We start from the raw sequence: 21,397 nt of genomic DNA, 5'->3' as shown, positions 1-21,397 counted from the left end.
GCACAATTCACAAAAGCCAAACTGTGGAGCCAGCCTAGCTGTTTCACAAAGAATGGATAAAAAAAAATGTGGTATATACACACAATGGAGTTTTATTCAGTTATGAAGAATGCAGTTATGTCATTTGCAGGAAAATGCATGAAACCTGAGAGTATTATGTTAAGTGAAATAAGCCAAACTCAGAAAGCCAAGGGGCGCATGTTTCCTCTCATGTGGAAGGTGAGAGGAGAAAGGAACAGAAAGGTGGAGGGATCCTCATGATAATGAAGAGAGATCAGCAGAGGGTAAAGACCAGGGGGAGGGGGAGGAGAGGGACGGGAAGTGCTGGGGAGGGGTACTGGCCACACTGTATGGTTACACTGTGCGCATGTCCGAATACGTAACAACAAGTCCTGCTATTATGCACAACTATAAGGCATCAATAAAAAGGATGGAGAACACCCAGAATTGGGAGGTCTGTGTCTCTTGGCCTGGAGATCCTAAGGGTGTGGTGAGCATAGGAGTTTGGGGACTGGCTGAGGCTGATACAAATACTCCTTGAGATGGTGTTTGGGGCGAGTCTGCAAACTCTCCCGGCTATTTTCAGAGGCAGAGCTCCCTGAGGGAGAAGAGGGAGCAGCTCCAACAAGCCGCACTGCCAACCTGCAAGCCTCTGGTGGAGACTCGGGGAGCTCTGTTTTTAAACTTTTTAAGTTGGTGCATTACAATTTTGTGTAATAGTGGAATTCCTGGTTGCGGGTTTGTCATGCCAACAATACGACAGTATGATTTGGTCACTTTTGTTCCCAGTACCTGCCCTTTGCCTTCCCTCCTCCCTCCCTGCCCCCTCCTGCGGCTCCCCAGGCCTCCCCTCTGCTCTCCTGAGCTCCACACCCCACACCTCTCCCTCTAGCTTCTGCACCTGAGGGCAGACACACGCGTGTGCGGCTTTCTAGGACAGCAGTTGCCATGCCCTTGGGGATCTGCTGTCAGTTAACCTTGGTCCCCCACTTGCTGGTGCTCCCTTAAGACCCGAGACACTCTCCAAGGCTCAGGAGTGGACGAGAACTGAGTGCTAGGGTCTGCCGTTCACTGCGTGGGGCTGGCCTCTCCTGGACCGGCTTCTCTCGAGGAAGGCCGGCAAATGCCACTCCTGTTCATTGGTTTTCTTTAAACATGTTAAAAGTAATTATTCTCTTACTAGATTTTCTTGGCGAACAATCACATGCATGGACTGACAAGCTCCCAGGACGTCAGTTTTCTGTCAGCTTGGCTGGACCTGTCTCCAGCTGATCCAGGTGCTGCTGGGAGGTGCCCTGCAGATGTGAGAGCTGTGGACAGGAGGCTTTAAGTGAGGGACATTGTCCTGGGTGGGCCTCATCAATCCACCACCAGGTCTCTGGAGCAGAGTGAGGAGGCAGAGATTCTACCTGCGGACTGCAGAACCAGGCTGTGCCCAGGAGTCCCAGTCTGCCCTTCCCGAGGGCCTGCTTGTCATTTAGCAGATGCCAATGTCCTAAATACCCCCAAAGCCAGGTGAACCAATTTCCTGCAACCAATCTCTCCATATATATGTGTGTATGTCTATATGTGTGTGTAAGTTGATATGTGGTCATACAGCTACATATGCATGTGCATGTATATATACACACGTCAGCATGTCATCTGGGTTTGTATATCATATCTCACACACACACATATGTATATATGTATGTGGGTATATATCCATATATATGTATGGAGGGATGTGTATTTATACACATACATTTAGGTATAACCCGCATACATATGTGTGTGTGCATATATAAAGCAATCCTACTGGTTCTGCTTCTTTGGTACAGTCTGGCTGATAAAGCTTCTATAGAAAATATTAAAATAGGTTGGTTGGTTTATTCTCTGTTTTTTACAAAAGGACTGACATAAAAATAACTATTTAAATGTTCTGTGTTATTTACAAAATTGTAGTTCAAACCTCTCCCCTTAGAATTTTTATAAATTCTAAGCAGCCAGATGAAAAAATTTCCCTCATAATTCAATGCTGGGAAAAAGGTCATCACTCCCAATAGTGTGATTGTTTACTTTTAATGGACAAAGACCTAGTGAACTTGGTAATTCAAGACTGCGAGCCCATACCATGTCATCCAATGACGGCTGACACAGAACCCAGTGCTTCATCTTCCAGTACATTGCAAGCTGGGAGAGGGGGCCCAAGCTCTCATTTAACTCTAGGAATTAGCACATCCTAAATGCCTACGATGAGTGTAATAAGCAAGCAAACTGGGATAGGGAAGAATGAAGGAACTTTGGTTTGTGTAGGGGGAGGGTTTGTATACCATATCTCACACACACACGGGGGGGGGGGCGTTGTGTGGAGGGGAAGGAAAGTAGAAAGGGGCAGACATTATCACCCTATACAGGTGTGAGCGCACTAGTGGAGTGACTCGTACAGCCAGAGGAATGAGAAGTTGTGCTCCGTTTGTGTCGTATATGACAAAATGCATTTTACTGTAAAATAAATAAATAAATAAAATAGTAAAATAAATAAAATAAAATAGTAAAATAAATTAAAAAAACCCAAACTTTTGAATAAAGGCTAACTTCAATGTCAATTTTTTTTAAGAATTTGAATCTTTTTTTTTTTTAAATTTTTAAAATTTTTTTTTTAGTTTTAGGTGGACACAGTATCTTTATTTATTTATGTTTTTTTATGTGGTGCTAAGAATCGAACCCAGTGTCTCACGTATGCTAGGTGAGCGTGCTACCACTTGAGCCACATCCCCAGCCCCAATGTCAATTTTTTTAAACTGAGTAGTAACTGAACCCTTCTTAGCAGTGCAATCTTATTTTTGCCCTGTGACCCACATGTGTTGGGGACAGCCATGACCACACAATCATGTTCAGCCACCACTGGCCCTTCACACATGGTGGTCACCAGGTAGTGAAACAGTTCCCAACAGGGAGCTCACAGCCCTGGGAGAGGTCAGAGAAAAGGCATCTGTGGAGAAGGACCGTAAAGACCCTGAGCAGATCCACCTGCAGGCTCGTGGGGAGCTCCTGCAGACCTGGGCAGGCCCTCCACAGCCCGGAGAGCACCCAGCACTGACCGGCCTCCACTAACGGAGGAGGGCTCAGGCGCGTTCTGCCCTCACAGGCAAACCCAGGGTGACACCAAGGAGCAACGCCAGCGACCACCCTGGGTGGGCAGGTCCCTCAGGAGGACTCCAAGAGCCCTTGTTATCACAGGAGGTGACAGCTCCACGCATGTGACTGCCCCCAAGACAAAGGGACAGATGTGAAGGTGGGAGATGGGGACACTGATGCGCCTGCTCCCCTGTTGTCCCAGGTGATGAGTGTGTTTGTGTGTTAGTTTTTAACATTTAAAAAGTTTAAAAAAAAAATAGAAACTCTTATAGAATAAGGGTGTAGAGAAATAATTTTTTTTTTTTGTTTTGTTTTGGTACTGGGGATTGAACTCAGGGGCACTCCGCCACTGAGCCCCATCCCCAGCCCTATTTTGTATTTTATTTAGAGACAGAGTCTCACTGAGCTGCTTACTGCCTTGCTATTGCTGAGGATGGCTTTGAACTTGTGCTCCTCCTGCCTCAGCCTCCCAAGTTGCTGGGATTACCAGCCCAGCAGGAAAGACATGTTTTGTATAGCTGTGCAATGTGTTTGTTTTAACTTGTTATGGAAGAGTCAAAAATTAAAAAGGTGTATGAAGTAAAAGTCACAATAAGCTAATTTATCATTGAAGAAAGAAGAACATTTTTTACAATGAACGTAGTACAGCCCAAGTGGGCAGGTGCTAGTCTACGGCAGAGCACGAACACCCTGGTCTCACTCCTCACTGCTCACGCGCTGACTGCCACAGCAGCTTCCAGTCCTATACAGCTGTGCCACTTTACCCTTTATACTGCAGCTATACTGTGTCATTTTTGTACATTTAGATCCACGAATGCTTGGCACGGTGTGCCCATCGCCTGCAGCATGCAGTACGGGAGCAGGCCACCTGGGATTGCAGTGCAGGGGCGACAGACTCTGCCTCATCATCTGGGTGCGTGATGGGCTGTGCATTCAGGTTGGTATCAGCAAGCACACTCTAGGGTGCTCCCACAGTGCGAAATTATCCAGTGACACAGTTTCCAGAAGGTATGCCCGTCTTTATGGGCTACATAATCGCCTTTATCTTTAGGATGAGAAAAAAATTTGACCTGGGTGACATGTGAAAGGACACAGCATATTATAATTCATGAAATAACACAGTAGATGTTTATGTTAAAAACCAGATATAGGTTAGTATTTAAAAAACAGAACCTCTGAAGTCAGAGAGACCTGGCTACAGAGGCCCTCTTTATTATCCTGTGATCCTAGGATTTTGCATCTGGAAAGAAGGCCGACCTTTATGTTGGATATTTAGCACAGTTTCTGGGAGATGGTAAACAACAGTAGTTTTCTCGTAGGGTTATGATGCAACACGGTTCTATGGAAATGTAAGTGACAGAAAGCACCTTGTTGATTAGAGGAATTCCTAGCATCCTGGTAATAATGATCATTATGTGGAAGACTCAGGTGAAGCTAGGACACCACCGTCAACTCCCGCAGGGCGAGACTCTGCTTATGGAGAGGGATGCTGGCCTGCCTCCCTCTGCCCACACGCATGAACACAGGGGTATGTCACTGTCAATCCCTTACACAATCCCCACTACCAAGGAAGTGTCGGAATTGTCCGCCGCGTCACTCCTTCTGTACCACGTCAGTGCAGACGTCTATTTGATTGATGTTTGAGTCTGACTTCTCGAATGCCCATAATAGGCACATCCGAAAAGGAATGTGTGTATTTTCTTTTTGGAAGCGTGAAAAAGAAGCAGAGGAACAGTTTCCACTTCTATCAGGATGTTCAAGGGACTGCTGATCAATAACATGAAGAGCAGGTTGGTACCCACAAGTAATGACCCTTTAAAATAAGATTTTGATCCTTACAGTTGAATGATCTCTATATGAAAGCCAAAATTTCTTTGTGCCTGTTTTCTGTCATGCCTGCATCTGTTAGGAAAGCGTTCTATTATGTGCCATTTATTTTTCTTCCACAGCTCTTGAAGTTCTGTGTCAAAAGAACAGGAGAATCAAATACCATCTTAGGACCCCTTACTATAGTCAAGGGAAACATCAAAAGCATGAAGCCCACATTTGTACTTCTTTGGGGACAGAAGAAATAGGATTCTTTTCAGTACATGACTTTCCTGAAGGTGGCGGCAGAGATATGTAAGTTCAGTCTCTCTGTGTTAAAAATAACGTATCAAAAGAGTAGGGGTCCCGGTGGGGTGACCAGCCGCTGATGTATGCAAAACTCGTACTGACAAGACAATGTCACAGAGCGGGAATGGTGTCAGATAACAATGTGCTAAGACATGATTTTGAAAAGAAGAAAGTGAAATTATTTCCTTTCAAGCACACAATGTCTTAAATTCTCAGAATCCGGTGGTGGAAGGCCATCTTAAACTGTGCCAAGCTCCAATGCAAACAGACCAAGGCGATCTTTTATGTGCAACCTCCAAATGGCTAAATAAATGATTCTAAGGCAGCTGGATATAGCTGAGTGCTCAAATTCCTCTGTATTTCCCAAATCCTATACTAATGCACCAAGGATGATTTTTACAATGCTACCTAGTTTCCCATAAAATATGGTGACATCTAGGTAGTGTCCCCAAAGTTACATTTGTTTTAGGTCTGCTGCCTTGAAATGTCCCATACTTTCCTTGGTTTAATTTCTACTCAAGAGGGCTCTTAAAGGAACTCTGAAAATACCCTTTGCCAACACATCCTCTATTTCATCGAGGACAAGGACGCACACACCTGCTGTTTCAGTCTTAACTTGCGTGCTTGCTGCACGATAGAGTGGAAATGTTACCAGTATCTGCCTCAGAACCTGGTCACAATGAAGACACCAGTTCCACTCTGCTGCTTCTAGCAGCTGAGGCTATGCTTCACAGATGCTGTGGACAGAGGTGTTGGGGGTGGCGCTCCTGGGGATGGGAACTGAGCTATTCAATTTATAGTTATGGACCAGGACATTGAAATTTACTTCCTACTGTAAGATAGTTTTTTTTTTTTTTCAAACTGACAGATGTTTATTGGCCATTTGATTTTCCATTTTCTTTAATAGTTTTATTGAAATATAATTTGCATGGTCACATGTTTTAAAAAACAGATTATGTCATTTTTGAATGGATGACACATGTACATAAACACACTTTCGAAAGGTGCAGGTGGAAAATAAGTCTCCTTCCTTGGTCAGCAGCAAGGCTTCACAGAGATGACCATGGTCACCTGTTCATGTGTGCATTGTTTCATAAATATCTGATGCCTTCGAGCAAGCACGTACATGCATAAGTATGTTGTTTTTAAACAAAAGTGGTATGTAAAATATTGTATGTTGCATTGTGCTAACGTCTTTGGATTTTCGCTGAGTGTATCTCACAGACCGCTGGTTGGGTCCCTGGGAGCGGACATGGTGCTGGACTTCCTCACAGCAGCAGGTGATAGATATGTGAAAGGAAAACCATGGGATCATTCCCAGAAGCAAAGTGGCTGGGTCAAAGGGTACATGCACGTCACATTCGGGTTGTGTTTGGGAACTCCACGGCAGGTATGTGAAGTTTGTGAGGTTCCTCTTCCTCTCCCCATCCTAACTTGTGCGTCACTGATCACTGCGTTTATCAAGCCACATTAAAAGAATATCACATCAAACATAAGACTTTTCTTTGTGTGTGCTTGGGTTTGAATGCAGGGCCTCACACTTGCCAGGCAAGTGTTTACCATTGATCCACATCCCCAGCCTGCTAAGCGCTTCTAATATGTGTTATATAACCACAGAGACATACTCCCAGCCAAGGAAGTAACTCTGGACCACTTCTAAGTCTAATCCATGTGGCTGAACCAGGGTCAAAGTAGCTTGTGTCAGCACCATTCGGTCCCTTCCCAGTTCCTGCTGTGTGGGGTCAGTTGTCTGCATGATCATCCTGGCCTGAGTTTGGCCTGTTTGCTGGGAAAGGACTTTGTGTAGATTTCATCACAGGAAGCCAACACACTGGAGGTCCCAGTGGAAAACAGAGGACGGGGATCCTCAGGTTCCCCCCTGTGCTGTGTCCGGGGCCTTACAGGACAGAACCAACCCTCAGCAAGGGCTACTAGGTGTCCTAACAGCAGCCCTCCAGGGGACACAGGAAGCTGGGCCAGGTACAATTTATGGCAGTGACTCTGTCCCTAACTCCCCCCTTCCTTTCTTACTTCTTTTTTACCACTTTTAAGAACGACTTACTATGGTGATGATGCCCTTCTTCTGAGTTCCCTGCTATCCCTCTGGATTCATGGTTTCCCTTGTTTCCAAAGGCTGAAGTAGGATTTGGTAGCAGCTGAGCCTCTTGGAGGATTTGACGATAATATTCGCACTGTCAATGTCATCTAAACAAACTTGTTGGTGGGCAGATTTCAGTCTCTGAGAATTCCTTTAACATCTTGGAAGGCCTGCCCAATTTTTCTTTCAAATCCGCATTTCCCAGACCTTATGGAGCATTTGGCTCCTTCTAGAAACGGAGCTCTGGTCGCAGGGTATCAAATTCAACACTACGTTCAAATATTGCCATTCATTAGTGGACCCATTCAAATATTGCCATTAATTAGTGAACATGTTTGAATATGGCCATTCATTAGTAAAATGCATAGCATATGTCTTCTATAATTTTTAACTGGTCTCTAATCCATGTGACCTTATCATTTACAATCTACAGCAAGGCATTAGACTCTGTAGAAATGATTAGACTATGCCCTGGAAAATGTGAAATCCAAGCCATATGGCAATTTGAGCCCAATTTGTCCCACGCGCCTGTGGGCATCCTTATGCTCTTTAGCACAGCAGGGGAGACCAAATGCTTCCCCAGAACACCTGGGCCGGGCCCTTGGCACCCTGGGGCAGGGCCAACTCAACCATGTTGGGGAGCCTTGCTAGCACGTTTTGGAGGCTTTTGTCTTTGGAGTTTCTTTTTCTTTCCAAATTCATCAATGATAAAAAAAAAATCAATCAAAAAATATATCTTGCAGAGCCTCTGCCGTTGCCGCCCTGCAGCCTCCTACTAGATGCCTGAGCGCCCCACCTGCCACGGCCTTCCGCCCACTGCCCACCTAGTCCTGCTGGATACTGTAGACCGCTGAGTGTGCGCCTGAACTCGGTTTACGGCTCAGAGGAGCTTACTCCCCACCCTGCACCGAAGGGGAATGCCCTGGCCTTGGGCCACTGCCCTTGCTTTTTCTTAGTTGTCGTGAACGCTGTCCTCCTGGACGAGGACCAGGAGATGGAACTAGAAGCATTCCGTTCTATTTATGAACGAGATGAAAGTTTCTGGGAATTAAGTCCAGTTTCATTTCAATATAGGGTGTGATAATGGTCCTGTGGTTATTAAAGAGAATGTTCTTAGGATACTTTGCTTTCAAACTATTCAACAAAAAACAAAGGAAAAATATCACACATGTTGGGAGAGTGGAAGTTGATTCTATGATAAAAAGGGAGAAATAAAGTAAATGGAACAAAAAGTACTTAGTGAATATATTATATATAGGTGAAAATGGTGATCCCAAAGCCTTCTTAATAGAGATTTCCTGGACAGAAACATATCCCCAAACACCTCCAATTATATCTATGAACGCTTTTTTTTTTTTTTTTTTTTAACAACACCATATCATCAGCTGTAAAGCAGAGTTACAGGAAGTTACAGGAAGCTGTGGAAGTGAATCTTGGAACTGCTATGACCTATACATTGTTTGAATATGCCAAAGACAATAAAGAGCAGTTCATGGAGAATCATTGTCCCGCTGATTCTACAACGTCTATAAGCAATATCATCTCTGTTGAAACTCCTAATACAGCTCCATCAAATAAGAAAAATGACAAAAAAGGACAACTTTCTAAAGCCCAGAAACGTAAACTGGCAGACAAAACAGATCATAAAGGGGAACTCCCTCGAGGCTGGAATTGGGTTGATGTCTTGAAGCTTTGAAGCAAAACTGGCTCTAAAGATGATGAATAACACTTGGAATTTGAGTCAAGGAAAGAGCATCCTTTAAAAAGTAAACTGGGTTCAACATCTTTCATTAACTATTTTCTGGTATCGAGGTGACTTTTTATAAAATGTCGGTTTTTCGGTATGTTTCTTACATTAAAAAATGTTGTCAGTGGAAAGTTCATGAAAAGATCTGGGTGTATTACATTATTTTCACAAACTTGCCTTAATAAAAGGTAAAATGTTAAAAAAAAATCTTATGAAATAGTCCCATGCAGGGCACAGAGGCTCATAGGGAAGAGACCACCGGGTGGGTTAAGTCAGGGGGCAAAGGCACCTGGAAATGGCATTTGCTTTTATGCTCGTCACCTCTGTCCCTTCAGACAACAACTTGAACCCTAGCCTGTGCTCCTGACCCCCTCCGAGCTGCATGCCGCCTACCGTGCCTTTCCATTTGGATGGGCCACAGTCACTTCAAACTCAAGTCAGCTCTAATGCTGTGTGATCACTGAGGAGGTACCAGGGACTCATAGAGTAACTGCCACACAGACACGCAGATGGGTAGGTGGCGCAGTGGTGAATTCCTTGGGTGACAAGGGAGGGGTGGGCCTGAGAGCTGGAGGACAAGAACAAAGCCATCTGGCCAGGGGACTTCCTTAGTGAACTCAGAGCCCACGGTGGGGCTCAAGGGTACAATGATGAGCCAGACTCCAAGGCTGCGGTCTTGGGTGTGACGGGTGGAGAGGCTCCACTCTGACAGGGCTCAGAGTTGTTGCAAAAGGGAAGAAGATGAGGAAGAAAGAGAATGAAGATGATAGGAAGAGAGGGTTAGGAGCAGACGTAAAGCCCCAGAGAAAGTCAAGGCCTGGGAAATCCAAATGCCCTTGAGGCTTTAGGGCTGCTAAACAAGGTGGGGATTGTTCTTGAGGCAGACTCCTGGGCACAACTGCTGGTGAGAGGTCGCGCGGGGAGGCCCTGCTCCATCCCTGCTCTTCCTAATGGACCGTTCTCCCAGCAGGAGACCCTCTGGATCAGGGGAGGCCTGGATCGCCACGTCAACAGGGGCCTCTGAAACATGAACTCAGAGGAAGCCCCAAAGCTGGTCCCAGCAGTGATCCGGGAGTCCCCAGACCAGCAGCCTCAGCACCACCTGGGACCTGGGAGACAAGTGGAATGGCACCCGATGCCCAGGAGCACGGGGTCAGGATCTGCATGTCAACACCATCACTGTGACCGAGGTGGGGAAACTGCTCTAGCTCATTCATGCTGCCCAAAGTCCCTGAGTGCATACCCTGGGCCAGGTGCCCAGGGGTCTGCACAGAACTACGACATAGTCATAGGTGACCACTCCCAGGCCCCCAGGAGCCACCATCCCACCCTGCTTCCACAGGCACGTCCTGTGTGCTGGGCGAGTGCTGCTGCCTGGGTGCTCTCCCACCATAGAGTTCGCTTGGCCACAGCCTCCTTGTGTAATGGACCTGAGGTCCTGTGGGAGCACAGGGCATGAGTGGGAGGACAAGGGGGGACAGGGACAAGGACAACTATGACTGCCAGGGAGGTGCCAGTCCCGGGGGGTTTCAGGGAGGGGTGGCAGTTCTTCCTCTGGACCCTGGAGTTGGGGTACACAGGGGAGTAGGCAGCTGGGGTGAGGGACTAGGGCTAGACAGGGTCAGGGCTGGCAACCAGCTATGGAACTGTGGTGTGACGGGGGCTGTAGGACCAGGGCTGTGGTGTGGACGCTCAGCCAGGCTGAGCCAGCTGCCTGGGGCAAGAGGAGCCCAGCACGACGCTGTGTGGCCCAAGTGTACCAAGAAGCCTCGAGCACCCCTGTGTGGCTAATTAGTGTCCTGTGACCACCAAGGGGCTAATGGTGTCCAGCCATGGAGCCAGAGAAGATAGTCGCTAAGGAAAGCACTTTTGGTCTTGGGAGAGCATTCCTAACAGAACCGGGCCACAGTGATAATTCTGCACCATTTCATTCTTTTGATCTTAACACTTTTGGTGAAAGGACACGGTATAGAATGGCTCTGTCCAACTGATACAATGATTAAAACATGTTTTTGTAGCTACAAAGAGGAAAAAGAAAGCGGTGGAGTGACTTAAATTAAGTCACTTAAATTCAAAGTCGTATAATTTCGACATGTCACCAATATGAGCTGGTTACCAAGTTACTTTGCCTTTTTTCACTCTCAAGCTTTGGAAATCCTGTGCACTTGCGAAATGGCTCCATTTAGACCAGCCCCATTCCACGTGCTCAGGAGCCCAGTGGACAGTGCAGAGCCACTACTCCAAGGGCTGCTCAGATCATGAAGGTGGTCAGTGAAGGTATCACCGGACAAAAGAAGAGAACACCTTCAACATTTCAGAGGTAAGTAGGGACATCAGGAAGGTTAGAAAACCACGAGTGCTTTAATGATTCTAATTATTTAAATTCAAAGTTTTGTTTCCCTCCAATGATGGCTGCTCTACTTCAGCCTTTGGGAGAGTTGAGTTCCGTTTTGTACCGATGGAGGAAGGAACTTCAGGGTACAGAAAATGAGTCAGATTAAAGAAAACAAGGTGTAACTGTCTACAGTGAGAACATAAGATTCTTCCTGCCACACACTCTGAGCCATTTGTTCAAGAAGCGCAGACAGGAAGAGCTGTTCGGGGTTATCTGTAACCTTCACTGCGTCTCTGGGTGTCTGCTGTTCCTGCTTGTTCACTCTGTCAAATCTTGTACCAAGGATAGATAGCGGCCAGACCATTCGTCACAGGCAGACTGTGCTCAGAGCACACTGCAGAGGAGGGTGACGGCCTGCAGCAGCACCCTTCCTTATGGGGTTGCTAACAAACGTGCCATCAGGATCTGTCCGTGTTCACCTTCGACCCCGGTTATGGCAGGCTCTCCATTTAGCCAACCCAGAGGTTTGGGTTAAAGAGTTGCTTCCAGGCGTAAAGGCCCGGGAGCAGAAAGCCTCGCACGGAGCAACTGGACTTCCATTTGTGATAGCTAAGGCGGCAATTCTTCAGCACTGGAGAATTAATTTGGAAGGTTGTTTAGGATTGGGATTTCACCCTTGAAGGGAAGAACACTCTAAGGCAAGAAGCTGACCCAGACCTCCAGAACGTCGACTCCTTCCCGTGCCTGTCTCCAGGGGAAGGTAGCAGGCCCCGGGCATCTGCATTACCGAGGGCTCTGCTGGAACTCAGGGGTTCCCTGCCCCAGGTCCTCTGCCCTACGTTGTATTCATGAGCATTCCAGTTTAAAGAGGGAGGGCAGCCACCAGAACCCCTGGGTCTGAGACGTCTACTCAGCCAGGCCTCCCTCAGGAGCTAAGCCGGCTAAGGCTTCTGTTTGTGTTCTCCAGGCTCAGAGCAGGTCACAGCTGGGGCTCCTTAATAATGGCGGGATCCATTCCCATATTATCCTCCCTGGATATGCATCTCTGCCCTGCCTGCAGACAATGGTGGAAGCCAGAAACACTCGCAGAGCGCTTGCCACCCAGGCCTTGGCCCATTCTGGACTCCGGGGCTCCTCTGGACAGCTGTTAGCACAAGATAACGCTGGCCGGGGTCCTGAGCAGGAGGGGAGGAGGCCCTTCAGTGACCTGAAAGCCTTATCTGCCAGCAGCACTCACACCTGCGGCGTCGCTAAATTATAAAATAAAACTCAGACTTACACAACTCTCCCCCGCCTGTTGTCTTCCCTTTCCCCATCTTATTGCTTTGCTAAGGAGGTAGAAAGCAAACTAATTAAGGCGGCTAAAGAGCGGGACCTCCACTGCATTTCCCAGCTGCTGAGATAATGGCGGACCTCAGGTGAGCGAATGAGGTGCCATCCTCCGCGCGGCCTCCTCACTAATAGCTTTCTTGGTCCTTTAACATTACAGGGACGCTCATTTAGCCGAATGACAGTGACCAGGAAAGGGCCAGCGGCTGGCTGTGCAGTACCCCCTTGGTTTGCAGCCACAGGGCCACTAGGGTCTGGGTTGATGCTCTCTAGGGTGGAATAGGTCCCCTTTTCTTCCAGTAATGTCACCAAACAGGGTGGTGGTGGTGGGGGCGGGGCGGCTAACATTATTCTATATTTTAAAAAATTGCCCAACAACTTGGATCACAACAAGCACAAATGGGCTTTCAGTGAATAATTACAGTGATCTAACTATTCGTTGAAATGCCATCCCTGTCTGTCTGTCTGTCTGTCTCTATGACTGGAATCAAGTCTTCAGAAGGCCAACGGCTCATCAAGGGGCCTATGGAGAAATGGCAAACCGCTCACCTCCTGGAGGGGCTGCAGTGCACAGCAGGGGCCAAGCGCAGGGACGAAGGCCCAGGCCCGGCCGGGCTTGGTCTCTGGGGAGCAGCTGCATCCTCTGCTCCTGAGCTGTGCTGCCCCTGCCCCTCTCCCAGCTTTGCTCAGCCGAGTGTGCTATAGCCACTCGGCTGTGATTCTCAATTCAGAAATCACCCCGGGAACCCCTGAGCCCAGGCTAGGCTTGATCTTCTCTGGCATGTGCCCACTGCCCTGGACACACCCGACCTACTTCCCATCCCCCCCGCACTGTGTTCTCTTATATGCCACCCCACAACCTCGGGCTCCTTAGGGCCATCCATGTGCTCCCAGTGCTGCCACCCACCGCACACTAGGCCCTGAGGGGTACCTGGTAGGGTTGGCTTAAGGAGGGAGAGAGGGGGGACACAGACACTGCTCTGTGAAGATGGGCTGGAGCCACCACGGAGCAGGGGAGGGTCTGTGCTCCCAGCAGTGTGGCCACATTCCACAGCTGGGTGACGCTTGGGCTCTCCAAGGGCAAATAAGATTAATTAGGATGAGCACAGGACAGTCTTGCAAGCAGGGCCTGTGTGATCAATGCCCTCAAGCCTAGCTGGAGCCTAGACAGAGTAACTCATCTCCGTGGCCCCAATGGCTTCGGTAAATTGTAGCTAACAAAGATTCAAAATTGAGATGCTAAAAATGTGCCAGGACTTCCCTCTGTTGACATTATCGGCGATAACACATTTCCGTGACTCTGTGCAGAGAGTCTTTTCTGGAAAGTGTATCATGGTGTATGTCACTCACGGCACAATAACAAGAGTAAAAATGAAATATTCAGAAGGCTCTGTCTCTAAGCACCGAAGTCCTTGTTGGAAAATGTCATGAAATGGCGCAGACGGCCACGCCTTCCCCTGTATCGCTGTGCAGAACCCATCCCCCCATCAAGCCGGTAGCAACATCCTTCTGAAGAGCTGGAGAAGGCAGGTCACAAATACTGGGATGGAATTCCAACAGAAATTCCTCACTGGGACGGCGGGACCTAAGTTCATCATTCTGCATCTCACTGAAGGCAGAGGAGTGACTAAATGACCACATCGCCCCCTGTCACCTGCTCCAGTGCTGCCCCTCTAACCTGAACACTGATTTACGTCCCCAAACATCTCCCAGGCCAAGGACAGACCACAGTGGGCAAGAGCCCTTGTTGCACAGAGGCAGGATTTACAACTGGACCGGGGAGAAAAGCCATTCATTGTCATTTGCTTATGGACTTCTTTTGCAAGATCGTTACTCATTCATGGCAGCTGCAGTGGTGACCTAGTTCCTTGACCCAGCAGTGGCCGCTGTGTCCACGACTCTCCTGGCTGGCGTTCTGGGCTGCACAGGGAACCCGGGCCCGTGGGCGCTCAGTGCCAGGCGGCTCGGGTTCCATCTCGCATCCTCTGACAGCTGAGGAGGTTGTGCCAGAGACAAGGAGGAGGGTCATGTGCACATCTGCACCAGTCCTTCAACGGTGGCAGTTCAAATAGTGCCTTAAAAGTTGGACTTTTGCTCCCATGAATTTTGAAAAATATCATTTTCTTTGCTGAGGAGGAAAGTCAAATTGGTTTCATGTATCTAAAATCAACAGATATCTGACGTGCGTTTGGCACTGGGAACAGACCCAAGTAGAGGGATGGTAGCAAGTGGTCTGTGGACTGGCGACCTTCTGTCCACAACCCCCCCCCCCCCTTTATATATACTTGAAATTTGACCTTACATGAGTCTTGGTTTATGATTAAGTCTTTCCACTAATTTTCTAATTATTTTAAAGCAGTAAGGTTTTATCGGATGCTTCTGGAAGGAACCTGGAGCCTCCATTGGCACATGTCAGGTATTTTACTCAAATCCACCCAAACGTAAGGTGGGCCGCTTCCAAGTTCTTCTGGAGAGCGATGTCAGCTTGACACATACATGCCTTTTTAGTGTTAAATCACATGACTTGGCAGGAACTTCTCACTCTGTCCTCCCGAGCCGTGTCATAAGCTGGCTTCCTAGTCTCGGTGACACAGATCTGAGTGCCGTGGCTCTCACGTCCTGGCAAAGTGCTTTCTGAATCAGCACTAGCCCAGAGGAAGCGGGATCCAGGCTAGCGTCAACGTCATGAGGTCAGGGGGCTGTTCCTAAGTTCCCTCTACCCAGTGCTTTCCAAGCTACTCAGGCCAATGGACTGTGCCTTCATCCTGTCCTTCTTGCTGTGGCTTGTTCCTGCCCAACTGTGCTCCACACCGAGTCGCGCTCCCTGATCCACTGCAAATCTGTCATTGCTTTCCAGACAATGAATTATGATGTCACCCCATTGCATCTTCACTGAAGGTGGGAATATGGCTGGCCCTGAGGAAGGAAGGGATCCACACAGGGCCGCCAGTAAGGACACGCTTTCCCTGCTGACTTGGAGATGCTGTGTTGACCCTAGGTTTGGGTTCACTTGGTATTTCTAATCAAATGGAACTTTAGAGGAATATAATTAAGATTTAATTTTAGGATCACCAAGTTGTATTTATGTAAAAATTGGTACAGTGAGCATGCCACATTAAAAATTCTTTATGTTTTTATGTTTTACAATTTTTTTTTGCACCAAGGAAGAGTCATACTCTATGTGGAAAATAAAGTCATACCAAAATTATTAAAATTTCTAAGAACTATGCTAAGGGTAATTATTAGTGCATCGGAACTGTGGGAATGCACTAGCTTGATGACCAAGACATGAAACTTCCTTTCATTTGGCAAACGTGAAAAGAGGGGTGGTGTGGGGAAGTAGCAAAGCCACCTTGTGGGAGGGTCTGTACGTGGGACAACTGCTCCCGGGAGGCAGCTTGCCAGGACTGGAGTGCCTTAATTCTAAGATGGCATTAATTGCAAAAGGCACCTTCAACTTAATAACAGCTTGACAAAAGAGAGGAAGGAAAAAAGTTACCACTGTAGACATCCACATCTATTTAAAACATCGTGCTAATTTCAGGAAGGTTAAGACACAAAAAGACTCTTCTTATGGCCGAGCAAATGCTTTGTGTGCAAAGCCTTAGAAACATGCACATCCTTTGGCCCTTCTAGAATTCTTTTCTAGAGAAAAATCAGTAATGTAGCAAAAATCAGGCCATAGAATAATTATTGTCATTCTGTTAGGTAAGTTATTTAAGCAAATCATGTTGTGTCCTCATTAGTGATCATCATTAAACGTGGCATTAGGGAAATTATAAAGGTGTTTGTAATGCTATTAAGGGTAAAATAACTGGTAAAAACCCATAAACCCATTTCTGTTAAAAAAAAATGTGTGTGTGTGGATATAAGAAGTATTTAGAAAGCTCTATAGCAATGAATCAAAAATCTCACCTCCAGCTACATGGGATGATGATTGCTGTGTTCTTTTCTCCACCCTGCTTAAGTTTTTGACATTGCTAGTGAGTATGCTTTGCTTTTGTAATAATAAAATCTCTTGCATTTTAAAAAGGAGGGTGTTTTGGTCCAGTCTTAGCTGGTTCTCAGGTGCAGCCCCAGAGGGTGCCCTGTGGGGAAGGAGGACTGGTGAGTGCAGGGAGGACCTGAGGGGCGCAGACGCTGCTGTGGGAATCTTGGCAGGAAAGTTGGCAGAGTGTGTGTGTGTGTGTGTGTATATATATATATATATATATATATATATATATATATATATATAGGTATCTTTACAGTGTCACTTGAAGTCATTCAGAGTATTGAAAAAGAATCCAGAGGTGTCATGCACAGTGACAATGCTTCCCATTGCTATCTTAAAACAAAATATTAAGAAATGGATCAAGAAATCTCAACCAAAATGGACTGACCTTTACCCATTTACATATTACCCCAAAATATAGGTGGTGAGCGTGCAGCGAGTCTTGCCGATGCTGTGTGGGGGAAGTCGATTTTTCAAACACTGTGGCTTTGTGGTTGGAAATACACTTCAGTACTACAAGCATTTTGGACAGAAAATCTCTGAGACTATTAGGCCATTATGTGTTCTCTCGTGTGCCAGGTTAGAATGGCCATATGGCTCCTGCAGTAGGATCTTTGAGAATAAATTACAAAATGGCACACAAAAATGAAGCATGCAGACACTAACAGATGAACCCCCGTGGAGAAGGACCCAGTCCTGATGTGGCCCCTTTCTAAGGGCAGAGATGAGTGGCTTTCACATCAGGACCATGTCTAGTTCAAAGGGAAGTCGTGTGCTTGCTGGATATTTTAGGTTGCTGGAAGGTTCCCCAACCTCGGCATGCCCTTTTGCAATAAACAGCAGTTCATGGAATAAGGGTTTAAAAGCCCATAGGAAAGGATGCGCTGCAGACCCAGCTCTGCGCAGTCCAGCCCCCATCCCGCCACAGCCCGCGGCGCCGTGTGCTTCAGAGATTGCTCTTCTTTCTTTACCAAGATTCTCACAGCTGCCTTAGATCAACAAAGCTAAATCTGAGTGGTAGATCCCTCCTCATGAAGTTTACCCTGGCTTGCTTTTCAGCTGAGAAGCAGAATTGAAAAATATTTCAGGGAGTATTTGCAACAGGAAGATTAAATTCTGTCTTATGTGAATGTTGAATCCAGTTGCTAAACTGGGCACTGATGACCTTTCTGGTCCCCATGCCAGGATTGAAAACATGACAGGCACAGGTTCTGGGCGCACTGTGGACCTGCTGGGTCAGCAGCTTGGCACTTCAATGTCTGCTGCCCTTGAAGCAGTAGATGGGGAAGACATCTGGCACCTGGCTTGGGCAGCCAAGGGGCCCAGGGCGTGAGGGAGGGAGGGAGGGAGGGAAGGAGTGGGTCTAGCCTGGTACCTGAGGAGGTGGCCGGCTGTGTCCTCCTTCAGCCTGTGTCTGGGAGTAGCAGTTTGTGCAGATGCTTCTCCAAGTCCTCCTCTTACCTACTGTGCCCTGTTCTGTTTCAGTCAAGGAAAAAGAAGTCCCAGCTGTGAGCAGCAGCTCTGCCTTTCAGTGAGACTGGGGGCCCAGTACTCACTTCTCGTGGGCTGCAGGTCTGGGCTCCCCGACTGCTCCCGCACACTGGCTTCTGGCTGCCAAGGACCTGCTGTGGGGCCAATGCTCCGAGAAGCCCTGGGTCCAGGCTGACCATCCACTCAGCAGCGAGGTGAACTGTCCCTACACATGAGTCCTTACTGTGGACCACACGGTTCCTTCCGCGGCAGCAGATGGAGTGGAGCGGGGCACCCCAGCCGGGAAGCGTGGGAGGGAATCAGTGGAGAGGATTCAGTCGGTGATTGTGAGAGGCAGGGAAAAGTGCCATTGGAAAGACATCATCCGTTCTCAGGAAAATGGCCTGTGAAGGTCTAGATGGCGTTGCATCAAGCACAAGCAGAATGTTTAATCCTCAGGATGATTCAAGGATTCTTAAAACAAAGTGACGGGACTTATCACCTCCACGTGAGAAAGGCAGACAGTGCGGCACGCTCACACCTCCCGGTGTCCAGCAGGAGGGCTCATCCTGGAGCCCACTTCTTCATATGGAAGAAGGCAGAGCACGCACACAGCTGGCCCCTGACTGATTTTATTGTGCAGATCAATAAGTTAATACTGTAAGTGATAATACAAACAGGGCACTTTTTCTAGGGCACTTGTAAGCTCTGGTTTCATTGCGAGGCAGGATTTATTCTCTCTGTTTTGCTGATGAGACCCCAGAGACCCTCCTTCAGAGAGTCTGGGTACCATGGCGACAGCCTGACTGAAGAGATCGATATGGCTGCTGCGGACCTTGACGAGGCCTGGAACCGAGTCCTTCCTTCGCATGTTCATTCATTCAGCAAAAGCTGATTAAATATCAACCAGGGGTCCCTGTGACGTCTGCTGGACATGGGACGGGGGTCAGAGGCTCTCGCCTGCCTCTTACCACGGTGGGACTGGAGTATCTCAGGGACCGAGCTGAGTACAGGCAGCGAGTTAGGCTTCTTTGGAGATTTATTTACCTTTTCTGGACACAAACATCACCAGGAAGCCAGGGATGAAGAGGTCCAAGGGAGCACTGTCCGAGGGCTGCAGGGAAGGCCTGGCTAGCTTGTCTCTGGACAGCAGCCTCCAGGGCAGGGCCTGGAAGTTTCCACCTCAGGCACTTTCTGTCCCACTGCCAGGGACATTTCTCTTTCCAGTGGAAGAAAGGTGATTTAAAATTCATGTGTATCTCACAGGAGAGGGAATGGGGGTTTGAGCAATTTGCCAGCACAGCCTACCTAATAAATCACAGAAGGCCCAGGGAACTGGCCAGCGGGGGCGGGAAGCCAAGGTGGGAACTGAGGGAGAAGGCAGGGCTCAGGCCAGTCAGGGGAGCAAATGGGCTGAGGGCAGGAAGTCTGGGTGGAACTGGCCACGCAGCGTCCAGGGCCACCTGTGGCCTAGCCGCCCACAAAAGGCCAGGGCTTTCTGGTCCCAGCCTCCCACATTGCTCAAGCTGAGGAGGGAGCCGCATGGTCATTCTAGGGACCAGGAAAATGCCTCAGACAAATGAGACGTCCAATCTCCCCAGCTCTGAGGAAGTTGATTCAAAACTGCAATTTTTAATTAAAAGGAAAACTCCCGAGAGGAGAGGGAAGCTTTTACAGCGGAGGCAGGCCGCACGCGTCCCCCACTGCTCCTTTCTCTCTTTCCCGCTGTCTTAAGAGGAGTCTGGGCGGATGATCGAGGCAGTGGAGGAGGAAGGCAGGCAGCCCAGCCCAGCGGCCAGGCAGGGCTGCGCCTTCAGCACTGTTTCCTAGGACCAGTAGGGAGGGTCGGTGAGGGCAGAACATGGGGCAATTGTAACTTGCCGCCTTTGCTTCTTTGCTGCAAATGGCTCTCAGGAGCACAGCCTGTTAATTTTGCTTCTAAGTGCCGTGGAGGTGAGACGGGGACCACCTTCTGGATCTCCGTGACAATCAGCACAGGAAGCTCTTTCCAGTCATCTCCCCAAACTCCCCAAACCTGGGCGGTGTGCACCCTGGTGTCTGTTCCGGCCTGGGGTGTGCAGCGTTCTGTTTGTCAAAGGCGGACGCCAATCTGTGGCCTCAGGAGCTCTACGAGTGACCTGATAGGCCAGATTCTGCTTCGATGGCCTGAGGCCCACACACGTAGGTTTGCTGCCTCAGAAGGTCCTTGGCAGCCACCCCCAGCTTCAGCCTCAACCTTCTGAAATGCAAAATGTGCCGAGATATTCTCCCCTCACCTCGTTGAAGCAAATGACTGAGTATCAAAATCTCATTTAGGAGGCCAGCTGTATCATTATTTATTGATGTGTAGCCTCTTGGCCCAAACTTACTTTAAGAGGTGGAGAAAGTCAGGTGGTTAGGGCTTCATCCTGTTAAACTGTGATCTCTTCAGGACTTCACAATCACTTGAGAGTGTGGATCTTATTTTTTTACTTTTTTATGGAGGAAGGTGATCTTTTCCTGAGGAAGCTGCAGCAAATCGCTATCCACGAGAGGGTGGTCTCCGTGGAGCAGGACGCATCTGAGCCGTGTGGGCACAGCCCTCCGCTGCCAAAGACTGCATTCTGTGCATGCTGGAAATCACGGGTTTCTGTTTTAAATACTCTCTTATCCTTCCCAGGAAATGAAGCTCATTTTGAAAAGGAGCTGAGTAAGGGAAGCATTTACTTTCTTCTACCTAAATGTACTCAGCTGCTGAGGGAGGATGCAGGGCTGGGCATTTTATAGGGTAATGAAACTGCCACGTCCCTGTGCCACCTGAGTCTTGGGTCACGATTTGCCTGTGAGTGTGTAACAAACATGACCCAGAGGCCAGGAAGGGTGCTGAGGTCCAACTGCAGGCCGAGCTCGGAGCTGCGGGAGAACTCAGGCGACTCACCCAACATAACTGCCGCTGAAAAGTCACCGAGGCGTAGCGATGATGTAGCCAGTGAGATCTGAGAACTCACCGCTGCCGCTCATGCCATTGGCTCTCTCTTTTTTTTCCCCCTAAACTCATTTTGTAGATGTGGAGAACTGAGACTCAGGGATTAAGAACCTTTTCAAGATCATGTAATGAGTAAGTGACTTAGCTCAGGCCCAGGCGAAGCCAGGACAGCTCTATGATAAGGGACAGCAGTGGTACCCTGACATTCACTGAGCAGTCACTAA

General features: G+C 48.1%; 1 protein-coding gene and 1 pseudogene across 5 annotated transcripts in view; one reads left to right on the top strand and one right to left on the bottom strand.

Annotated features, from left to right (window-relative positions):
- Positions 1–21,397, bottom strand: part of Prkn (parkin RBR E3 ubiquitin protein ligase) — a 1,231,972-nt gene that overhangs the window by 32,718 nt on the left and 1,177,857 nt on the right. The window lies entirely within an intron of this gene.
- Positions 6,488–9,202, top strand: LOC114095958 (RWD domain-containing protein 4 pseudogene; annotated as a pseudogene).

The sequence above is a fragment of the Marmota flaviventris genome, chromosome 6, assembly GCF_047511675.1.
Source record: "Marmota flaviventris isolate mMarFla1 chromosome 6, mMarFla1.hap1, whole genome shotgun sequence".
NCBI lineage: Eukaryota > Metazoa > Chordata > Mammalia > Rodentia > Sciuridae > Marmota > Marmota flaviventris.
The sequence above is the reverse complement of the archived record's forward strand: the minus strand, read 5'-3'. Positions and strand labels throughout refer to the sequence as shown.